A 12,148-nucleotide genomic window follows, 5' to 3' on the forward strand; every position below is an offset into this window, starting at 1 on the left:
ACAACACAGCATTTACAAACCAATCCCTGTAAAGTAAAGTTAGATTCAGCCCATGTAGGTGATGATGAAGCGACGCGCTTATGTTGTACAAAAGTCTTTAGGCTGCTCGTAAATTGCAACGTAAAATCCAATCTAACAAGATCAAATGTATAAACCTTGCAAAGACATGAACCTTGGGTAAGACTTTGCACTTTCAGGTTTGAAAATGCCTTAAATCACGTAGCTGTTTGGAAGTTTGTGCTGTGACTCAGCCCCTCACAGTTTGCACCAGGTTGTAACACGGAACAAGCAGAGCTACAGAATTGCAGCGCAGATTAACTTAATACACCAAATTAGACCACAGTGGTGTTTTTCCTCTGCAAGGAGTTCCATTCAAATTTAATTTGAATTGCACAGAAAAAATGTAATAAAAGAAAATCAACTCATTGGAATGTACCACAGGACTTTGAAGCTTGAATAACATTGCAAATTGCTGAGGACTTAACCCAAATGGCCTCAGAATACTTTATTCAGTAGTCTCACCAGGACTGACACATGAAAAACTGTAGGGCATGCACCTCTTGAACTCGTGTCTGTATATTCACAATAAGGTGCAGATAATGATTACTTGCGCGTTGCTTTGTCTGGAACCAACCCAAGCAGCACGGGTATTGAATGGGAGAAATAAGTCGTAAATATAACTGAATTGGTATTATCAAAGGCATGGATTTTCAACTTAGAACAGATTGATGTAGAACAGGTCGGAAGGTGAGTCGTTCCTCTGGGACCTTGGTGCTACATGGATGAGACAAACAAAGACAAAAGGGTATTAAAGGTGGAGATAGTGAAAATGGGCAACAATAATAATAATAACATTCAATATATTATTTCTATAAAATAATAATACCATGAACCGCTCCACCAGCGGTGTGAGTGGCTGGCTGCTGTCTGCTCTGAGAACCTTGCATGCTGCTGTGTTGTCGCGGCAGCACGGAGCCAACTCCTGGTGGTCTCTCCACCAGTGAGACAGCTCACTGTTCATGCGGGTCTTTACCTTTAAATATTTTCTTATTTTAATTAGGTTAGCTGTATCCTGTGGTGCTTCAGCTCCAAACAGTTGGACCGCTCCTTTGAAAATGATTGTCGGTATAACATCCTGTGAGATAGCAGCGTTAGCCTTTCCAGCTGCTAACAGTAGTTGTTCTGAAAACAGTAGTGGTGGTGTGCGTTATCTGAGGCCCTCATTAGCAGATGGCAGAGGAATGATTGCATTATCTCGGTTTAAAGTCACAGGTGATGGATCAGTGTACCTTTAGGATGTACTGTTTATGACTGTATCTCTTGTGCACGAATACCCTTGTTGCTGATTGGCTGGAGCAGTCTTGTGGTGTTCAGGTAATCTAGCAATCATTCTTTCCCAAATACAGAGCCAGGGCTGTGTAATTAAAATATAATTTGACATACACACAAAACACACAGCCAGCGGACCACTAGGAGATATTAGCACAATTTGACAAAAAGTGTACTGAATTAAAATGGCTCACTCTCCATTTAAGGGTAAGAGCGGTAAAATAAACAGGGTCCAACCCTGACATATTGGCAGCATTTTGGTTGTGTGTGCATGACTGAAATCACCAGCAGAGATGGGAAATATGCAGAGGTGTGTTGCTGTTTGGTTCTCAGGGGTCTGCCTCGACTATAACCACAGAACTCTCCCTCATTTCCTTATAGATATGAACACAGTCCAATGGCACACCAGACAGTGACGATTCCCTGGCATCTCGGTAGCGAGTAAGCGCATCCAACTCGACGGCCCTGCCTGGACTGTCGCTGTGTAGGCACATTTCATTGAAAACAAAGATGCTGCAGTTCTTCATTTTATGCCGGGTAGTCCATCGAACTCCCTCTGCCAATCTCCACAAGATCTTGGCAGCTGTAGCTGAGTTGTGCCGCGTTAAAAAGGTGCTCTTGAGAGTTGAAGACCTGTAAAATGACAAAGCCACTGAAATATGTGGTCCGTGAGAGGCTGCCACGTCTACACACACTGACACACTGCCTTGGCAAGCAGCCTTTTAGATGCTAATGCAACTCTAAAATTGCGGGTAAAAGAATTAGGAGGAAATGAAATATTTTACATTGTGTGTAGGCATGCTGTCTGTGGGAATGATGTACTCCGATTGCACTGCTCTTTGTATGGTTAATTAGCTACAGGCTGTTTGAATGTGTCGGATGTCATATGAGTGACTAACTGTTCTCATCTCTACAATAGACTTAGTTGGAGATTTCAAGTAAGTCTAAAAGAGATGTAGATCTAAACTAAACCAAATGATGGTTTAGTGCTGTGGCAGTTCATATAGTGTGTGCTACTAAAGATAAGGGCACTCAAAGAGTCCATACCTCCACCAAGGCCCCCTAGTCCCATAATGAAACCACATTTAAACCCCACCGGATCTGCACCAAATTGTACACACTCACACACATCAGCTCCATACAAGATTGGTGAATTATCTTTTGCGAAATCAACAAAAATGGTTAAAAACGAACCCATTTCGCAATGTTGAATAAAGCAAAAAAATGTATTAAAAAAAGATCCACTGCCTGATCCGGATTCCACTGAATTTTGCAGTAATCTGTCCAGTAGTTTTTGGTTAATCCTGCTATCTAACGGACAAACACAGACGAAAACGTAACCTCTTTAGCAGAGGTAACTAGATGGTCGCTCTGAGAGTGCATACCTCCAAGACTAAGACTATCCCACCATATTAATAAAACTGGATTGAATCGGCCCATTTATCAGGATCAGATCCAAGATGTAATAGAAATGGGTTTAGTGAGTTTTGAGTCACCCTGCTGAAAAACAAACTCCTTTTTGAAGGTAGTAATATCAACCATCAGACATGTATTCTCATTTCAGTCAATATCATATCAAAGCCTGATTTTATTTGTGTCCTTATTGCTGTTATCACAATGCTAAATGCTAGTTTGGAGTCGGAGCCTGTGAATGTTAAACTACTTTTACTGAAATGACGGCAACGTAGAAAAGCGAGGAGGTGTGAGAGGAGATGATGTGTATGACCACTGAACTGGTGGAGGTAGACAGAGAGTGGATTGTTCCCGAGCTGACCAATCACAGTTGGCCGACAGTGGTCTACGTCACCAGGCTGTGACGTATATTCTGCACCTATGCCTTACCTACATATTTAATTCAACTTGATTCAATATAAATTGTAATGTAAAATAAACTCTATTACTGCTTCATAGCATGCGACGGGACTTGTGTGTCAGACTGACTGAAAAGGCACAAACAGACATACACTGCCATCTTGTTATTGTTATGCATCCACAAACATTGTTTTTTTTATTTTTATTATTTCATGTGCATTATAATTTGAAAATAATAAACAAAAGTGATATCCTGCTTTAGCCCTCGCCTTGATTTCTTCAGAGGCCTGAATCTGATTCTGAACATTATTAAAGTCATGAGATCTCATTTTGCTAACATCTAATAATGAAAATAACAATGCGGTTAATACAGAGGCAGCTATATCTGTCCGAAGTCATTCCCCTGGCAAACCCATGTATTTCCTCAAACACATCTTAAGTCTTATATTGGATTTGGTGCCGGGTCAAAATGAAAGCTTTAATATTAAAACCACATCAGTCATGATAATGCATTTAAAATGAAAATACTTTTGTATCTGAACATGTGGTGAAAAGGGGGCTTTTAGTTTAGTGTGCTCAGTTGCTTCAAACTTTGGAGCTGTTCAGAACCTGATCTGCAACCAAACTTGTCACAGGCGTCATAGAAAATAACAAGCAGGTCTTTTTATTAACTCTGTAGCTCAGCTTGGACTAAACACGTGTCATCTCGTGCATCACTATCAAGTTTTTACAATATTTAGTCCAAAATGTATCATTAAATCAATGAAAATGTTAAAATGCTTGATCCCAGCCAGTTATCTATTATGTTAATATTTCATTAGCTACTTTGCTAATTTGGGTTTGGACATGAGTATGAGCAAACAAAAAGCAGATGGCCATCTCCATGCTTTTTGTTTTCCATTCCAGATGTAACCCAGTGAGAGTTTAGCCAAGTGGATGATACCGTGCCCATATTAAAGCTCGTGGCTAAGAGCTTACAGAACTGTGCTATTTTCCTGCAATTACTTCAACTCGAGCATAACAATCCTAAAACCCTCCCAGCCCCATTAGAGCGAGAGTGTAATCAGCTGAATTGTTTGGCACAATACACAGTAAATAATAATAACAAATTAAAATTAAAAAAGAGAAGTTTGGAAAATAAAGCAAAAATAATTCCATCCACCACCCAATTAGTTGATCCCCTAATTCAGCCTGCTAAACTAGATGAATGCTATTGGCTAACCTATTCCAATCTGCATTATTTATGCATGAATTTGTACATAAATTAATCTTTTTTCAAAAGCATAAGACCAAAACAGTATGCATCTTAATTTGCTCCCTCCCTCCTTCTCTCACCCCCTCTCTCTCCCTCTCTTTCTTTAGGGTTAGGAGTCGAGCCCGTGCGGCAAATGAGTGCAGGAGTGCTTAAAGCCCTCTGTTCGACTATCTGAAATGTTATTGTTGCTGCCATTGCATGCCTGACTGTCAGAATCATGGGGTTATAATCCCAGCCCAGTGGCAAACATAAACAATGAGCGAGGGGAAGCAAATGCAAAGTAGTGTGGCTCCTGGCGTGGTTAGACACACTGCCGCAGCAGCACCCCCAATCCCCCTCAGCCCCCTATAAGAGACACAAACTGACATCCAACCCTGCTACATGGAACCTGGAATATACGCACGGAACAAGATAACGGGAGGCTAAGACAGAGACGTATTTACATGACAGTAACAGGATTACTCATCCCTACAGTGCACAGTAAACTCATTGCGCACACTGTTGTAGGAAAATTAATTTGAACTCATTCTCATAGGTTTCTAGTTTGGAAGTCCGTGCTTTGTGAACAATGGAGAGAGCTGTTTCCAGAAAGCCCCTTCGTTTTTCTCAAATTCACACATTGCCTTTTTTTCCTACAGGAGAGAGGGGAGTGATGCAGATCCTTCCCCCTCTTAATACTCTCCGCTTGATAGAGAGCCCATTCTGTTAATTAACCAAACCACACGGGGCCAAACATAAGTCCAAATGCTCTCGCTTGTTTTGATTTAAGTTCACGGTATATTCTCCCAGTAAATAATAGCTACGAGAGACAGAGGCTGCGCGTGGAATTTCTGTGAACCTCCACCGGCGTGTTTGATGCTATGAGGGAAGCCGAGGGTCAGATCTCACTCAGGAAGAAGAAAGGGACTGGGTGTTAGTACGGTGTTAACCCATGACCATCACCAGCCTTATCTCTCTACTCATACAAGGTTTAGCACAACCCCTAACCCTAACCCTTTATCTTTATTTATTCTATCTGAACAAAAGTACCTGCCTTGTGCCTCCTTACACACACACACACACACACACACACACAGTGAAGGCTAAATCCTGACAGGACAGACAGTGAGTTGTTAATGTGGTGCTGACAGCTTTGTAAACACCTCTTTTAAATCTCCTTAAAAATGCCAGTGTGGCATTAAGAAATCAGTTGTCAACACGTTTCAGTTGAAAGATTACACCTGCCCTCAGAAAAATATTCTTCCTCTCTTTCTTTCTCTTGACAAGAGATTTGTGATATAATCTACAAAATTCAACTGGGGTGTACAGGGGGCTGACACATCCCGCACGAGAATCAATGGAAAACATGAAAGGGCCACAACAACACAAATGCAATAGTGACAACGTGACTCCAAAAGCCACAAAAGCAATACAACAATGTTGACAATGAGCGGAGTTACTTACTGCTGTCAAGTATTTTTCTTTTTCTTTTTCTTTTTTCTGCGATCATGTGCGCTGCAGTTCTGGAAACCCTGGACAAGTCAGTCCAATTTGATGCGTGTCTATTTAAGGGGATACAGGTGCTTGGAGCACCCACAAAGGAAGAACACATTTGTACCGTATATAAATATACAAGCATCCCATTTTAAGCGTTGACTGGCTTGTCCAGGTTTTCACAAACCAGGGCTAGACCACAGCAAGGAACTCTACCCGTTTCCATTGTGTAGCTTTTTCATTTGTGTTTTCCATAATACACTTGTGTGAGATGTCTCTGCCACCGTATACGTGAGAACAAAAACATGGGTGTATTTTCAAGTTTCGTCTCGCCCTGTTTAAGACTGAATGGCACTGTATTGTATCTTTACAGAGGTGTTAAGATTTCTACAGTGATATATCAACATGTTCAGCACAAACTGAAACTCCATTCATACTGTTAATAATCCTCACTTCATATTCCTTTCATAAATTTTCAGGTGCAAAGTTGCATAATGAATTGGAGATACAAAAAAAATTCCGTCCTATTGTAATATTACAAAAAAAACATTTCCTCAGCTTATTGGACCATGCACGATTATGTTATTACATCATTTGAGCGGCAGAATATCAAACCAAAGCAGAAATTAGTCATGTAGGAAATTTTTACTGGAATTGGGCCGGCTACAGAAGAGACTTGCTTTTATGATCAAACTGTTACAGCTGAAGAAGTACTAATTAAACAAGGAATTAAAAGTGAAGAAGATGAATGGATGTGCATACCCCATTACGGAATGAAAGGCCTAGGTTTGGAGATATTCCATAATTATATATATATATATATAAATATTATTTTGTATGTATTAATTCACAAATAACTGTAAAACTTACTTCAGTTAGGATGAACACATTTTGTAAATCAGATTTACGGCACTTTATTGATCCCCCCCCCGCTAAAATGATGACTCTGTATTGCCGGGCTTTCAGTCTCTGCTGAACTGTTCAAGAATCATAAAGTTCCTTTTCGCATCGCTGCTCCTTCAATCCCTCGGTCAACCCATCTGTGACTGCTCCCGCTCCACAAGTGGATGTGCTACAAATCCGAATCCAACACGTCCTTTTACCCGCTGTCTGCCTGAGTAGAGAAAAGAAAATGTGAGGCAGGTAAAGGATGTTTCTCTCCATAGCTGAGGATGAAATATCCCCCCTGACTGGATTCTTTCTCTTTTTCTTTTTTTTTGTGGTGACATTTAAAGAGTAAATCCACACCGAATCACATTATGGTGGAAAACTGCTGCTGTGCCGGTGCCTGTGGGCTTAAAACGTCTAGCCTCGCTTCCCCATGATGTTTTCAATCACCTGTCAGAGGCACAACATCTGCATCGGGCATCGCTGACTGATGTGACCAGAGGGTACAGCATCCTTGACTATTTGTATCTATAGAGAGCAGATCAGCAGTGGCAGATATTTGCCCATTCTCATTCAGCGTGGATTTAGCCTTCACATTCTGCTGCAGCTTTTATTTTACCTATTTTTGTCTCTGTTTACATATATATTTGCATTATATACTTGGATTTGCATCAGTCTGTTGTAAAGTCTATTTGTCTTTTCTCCGTATACACCTCCTGCAAAAATGTGTGTATGTTTGTGGGTTGATAGGTGTGTGCGTGAATGTAGGGTGGTGTGTGTTATGTGTGCACGCAAGGGGTGGGGTGGGGGGGCTCCTCCTCCAGGTGTGGTATGTGATAAGAGAAAAGATGTAAATGTATACAGATCACATTCACACACTGTGTTACTGCGCACCGCAATGGCATTCAAACCCTGATCCTGGAATCCTGCCATTCTGTCTGCCTCTTTTCGAGAGCACTGAGCTTCAAAGTTTCCGGCATCGCTCGACGGAAATGCAGATGTGTCTCAAAAAAACACTTAAGGGATGATTATATTTGTTTGTATGACTAAGTCAGATTTGTAAAACAAAAAAAAGGCAGAGCTTGGTGTGGACGATGTGCTGGCCAGCGTCTTGCATGGTGGGCAGACTCTTCCGGGGATTCAGGGAGAGTTTGGAGGCATTCTCTCTCTCTCTCTCCTTTTGTCCCTGATGCACAGATTCCCCTCGCCTTGTCCTTGGTTTACCTCTCTCATACTCAAATATGGCCACCGGGAAGCAGGTGAGAGGGAAACAAACAGACGTTCTTTAAGGTGACAAATAAAGGCATCACGTGACGTAGGATCTCCAGACACTCTTATATACCTGAAATGGACAAAGCTATTGTGTGGTTGAAGAAATGCGATCACTTAAATAAATACCACATACAGATTAAAGGTCTTTGCAAACCAAGTCTGTATTTTTTCATCCTCACGCTGTGTTTATCGATTTTCACACAGATTATGAAACTTGTGTTTGTCATTTAAGGTTTCGTACAAGTTTCGATTTGCTGTGATTGTTGCATCTGTCAGCGGAGTTTCAGGGAGTTGTCTGAGCTGTTCGGGATCAATTGGATCACAGAAATGTTTTTTTTTTCTTTCTTGGAGCCTCAGTTCCGGTTAGCGAATCAAACTGGACTACTGACATCCTGAAATAGACTTGGAAGTGGAATTTTGCAGCTCCTGATCAGAAGATGAAATTCTTCTTGTTCCTCCTGACGGCTTCTCTAGATCGAATAGTGTCCCAGTGTTTCTTCTTCTTTTTTCAAGAAGGCAGAGGATCAAAAAAACCATCCTCCTTCCTCATTTTATCTCCTTCCGTGACTTTTTGGAACAAATGGAATAATGATGCTCCTCTGACTCAGTGTGAAAGGTTTATTGGATGACGGATTGTAAAACACATACGGGAAGTATAGGGATTTGGTTTGCAAAGGCCTGAAGTGTGATTATATTAAACCATTGCCTTGGATTCTCATTTTCTTTAATGTGATTAGTTGCCAAAAACGCACGGCTGAACAGTTTGAGAGAGAATATTCAATTAAGCAGCCGAAGATCGCCAAACTCAATTTCTGCTAACTGAAAAGATGATGAATTTAAATTGTTTGCAATCACATAACCGACTATTTCTAAATGAGGCTTTTGAACATGTTGATGTGAAATGTAATTATTTGACGGCTGGTCACTCAGCACTGGAACGCCCTGTTTGTTTTACTCCTCTAAACGGTAACGTCTGTTGATGTGTTTCCTCACCACCACCACCTCTCTATCTGCCCTCTTCTTCCTAGACTTATGGGCCACCTGTGAAAATACTGAAACGTTATTAGTACGGCGGGTGAAGAGCAGCATAGCATAGCAGTGCGTGGGCGGGAGCTCTCACATGATTGGCTCAGGGACACCGGGAGCCTGAGTGGCAGCTCTTAATGGGAGCCCTGGAGAGGTAACCCAACAGCTGTGTGTTTGCAGCTAATGAGAGATGGGGGAGGAGTAAAGGATCACAGACTGGAAACACTCTGATAAACTCCTTGCCGGGGAATGGCTGGGGAAGATAGGAAATCAAGTTTTCTCCAGAGGACATTGCTTAAGGCTTTCCTTTGTGACAAAACCCGTGTTTGACTCATTGTTGCCGGCTCGGTGCTTAAAGCAGTTATGCTCACATGGCATCAGTGTTTGGGGAGAAAGGGGAGAGAGCAACCGTGGCGTGGGATGGATTTCACCCCTTGCTGAGCCACACTGATTCATAACCCTGAGCAAGTGCATTTTTTTTAATTTTTTTTTTTAAGTTGGTAATTACCCTGCTGCAGTTTTAATAGATGATGCCAGACATAACGAGTTTATTCCACACACCGAGAGCAATGCCTCTTTCTTTTCCTGTGCAATTGATATGGGGGCTGTCTCCACTTAACATTTACCATGCGCATCACTCCAACACCAAGCAGTGTTAAGATCCCATTCCCCTAAATCCCCAGCTAATGCAAAAGGCTGTGATACTTCCCCTCTCTTTATTATAACCGCCTGAGGGTGGCGCCAAATGAATAAATAGTGGCCGGGGCTGCTTCCATTTTAGGCCCTCTCGTGTGGCTACATGGAATGCATATCAACAAGTAAACTGTCAGTGGCGGCTACCTGTTACATCACATTTGGACAAGTTTAACATTTTTGACATAAACGCGATGGTTATTCGGAGCAGGCGTAAAAGTCAAGGATGCGCACTGTGATTACACGAGACGCTCATTTGAAGGAGAAAAAATAAAAATAAAAAAAAAGAAGAAGCATCGTCCTCCCCTCGTGTTTATGCTGACCCAGTTTGATGAGATCTCCGTAAAGCTGTAGGAATCGCAGCGTTTCCCTGGTAAGCAGCGGTGTTGGAGGGTGAAGTTAGTGTGTGCTGCGGTGGATGGGAGCCCCACCTCCTCCCACGCTCTGATGAGTACAGAGGGAGAGAGAGAGAGAGAGGGGGAGGGAGGGAGAGAGCTAGAGAGAGAGAGGGGGAGAGTAACTAACAGCATCTCACCACTTGCTCTCTGGAAAAAGCCTCAGATGGGCTTCTTCTTTAGGACCGCTCAGCTCTTTGCAAAATAAAACAAAAATGCCATTTGCGTTGCCATCGCTCAGACACCCGGTGCGTCCGAGGAGTGCGCTCTGAGGCATCTGGGAGGGGGGGGTGAAAGCGCTTGGAGAAACTTGGGACCAAAGGGATGCGCCAACGCGTGCGTTATTATTATCTTGGCGGGGATCAACTGGAGGACTGAATGAAGGATGACACACGGTGGGCTCTCCTTATGGAATGAGACTGCTCGTTTCCCAGCCCTGTCTTAAAGAGAACCACGCAAACCCCCGCTCAGAACTTACGGACAGACCGATACCGACGTTTCCACAGGACGACTAAAACACGGGGAATCCTTACATTTTTTTCCCGACGCGTAAAGTTCATGGATTTTTGGAAGTGATTTTTCGCTGCCAGCGCTGTGATGGAGGTTTGAGGGTTATAGACACCTGCCTCTGGGAGCACCGGCGGCGGACGCGTCAGCTGCGGACGGTTACGCGACAAGCGCACAACGAGAACTCTCTGGATCAGGTACTGAAACGATAAAACGCCGAATGCCCGGAGAAAGTTGGTCCCATTCTGTGGGGAGAATGTGTGTCGCGATGTGAATGAAGTTTCTTTCGAAAACGCCTCTGACTTGTGAATGGAGTGATTGCGCAGACCGTGCATGGTCCTGAGGGACTGTTATTACAACAAGTTGTCCGCGGTGCACTTTGCGAGGAGAGACGCCGACACATGCAGCAGCTGCTCGGTGTTACAGGTTGATGCGGGAGGCAACAGTCCAGATGTGTCACACGCGATAATGACTCGCCTTTCGATTGTTAAAAAAAAACACACACACACACACACACAAAAAAACGATCCGGCGCAATTAAAACGCATCCGACTGGACCGGAGGTCGAGCCACCGTGCGTAATGGCATTAAGTCTGCGTACCGTTGCACTTCAGCTACAGTATGAATGCACGCTCTGCAATGTGATCCGGACCGGCGTCCAGACGCATTTTGTTTTTTATATTTTTACCTCTGTGATTCTGTGGAGCAGATAATCTGATCCATTCGTATCCAACCCCCTCCACCTCGCCCCCATCTCCTTTTTTATACTTACTGCAAACATCATCATACTAATTGCCTGCATCAGTGGATCTTTATTTGGAGCCCTGTTTACTCACGAGTAACGATTTCTGCGCAAATAGCCCTAATTTTGAAGTATAGTCTGCCGGCGTTAATATCCAATCGACAGCTTTCCTATGGAGGGGATTGGTGCATATAATTGGAGAAGGAATAGAATAGGAAAAAAAGAAGAAGAAATCTTTGATCAGCGCATCCGCACGGGTAATCTCCTCTCTCCTTCCAGTGAGGGTCTGGGGTGTTGTTTCTTGCCACTCCACCGACCACCAGGCACATTATAATGGTGTGCTCTACATAGAGATGTCGGAAGTTCCCCCACACACTGTAGACCGTCACAACAGAGCGGATCAAAACAGGCCTGTGACCCACTAGTAGCCCATATATGACAAACTGTCTGCGAGACATGGAGCCGATGAATGGGATGACCTGAGCTCTATCAATCTATCTGTCTGTCTAACTGTCTGTCTGTCTGTGTGTCTGTCTGTCTGTCTGTCTGTCTGTCTGTCTGTCTGTCTATCCATCCATCTTTCTATTCATCCAGCTATCTATCCATCTAGTGTCATGTAATGGGCTAACTGTTTGCCATTTGGTAAAGATCCTATCACAGAAAGGGCTTGAATGGTTTTTTTTCCTGACACCACTGCCCTGACAGCTACTTGAGAGCACCGGCCTTTACAGACTAACACCAAAGCAGCCAAATAAC

At 43.0% G+C, this 12,148-nt stretch overlaps 1 protein-coding gene across 1 annotated transcript in view; it reads left to right on the plus strand.

Moving 5' to 3' along the window:
• The first annotated feature begins 10,263 nt into the window (after nt 1–10,263).
• pcdh1a (protocadherin 1a) overlaps nt 10,264–12,148 on the plus strand; it is an 87,091-nt gene continuing 85,206 nt past the window's right edge. Inside the window, exon 1 of the mRNA XM_035177801.2 lies at nt 10,264–10,847. The gene's annotated coding sequence lies outside the window, so the exon portion shown is untranslated. The remainder of the gene's footprint in view (nt 10,848–12,148) is intronic.

This window comes from Hippoglossus stenolepis, chromosome 15 (genome assembly GCF_022539355.2).
Source record: "Hippoglossus stenolepis isolate QCI-W04-F060 chromosome 15, HSTE1.2, whole genome shotgun sequence".
Classification (NCBI taxonomy): Eukaryota; Metazoa; Chordata; class Actinopteri; order Pleuronectiformes; family Pleuronectidae; genus Hippoglossus; species Hippoglossus stenolepis.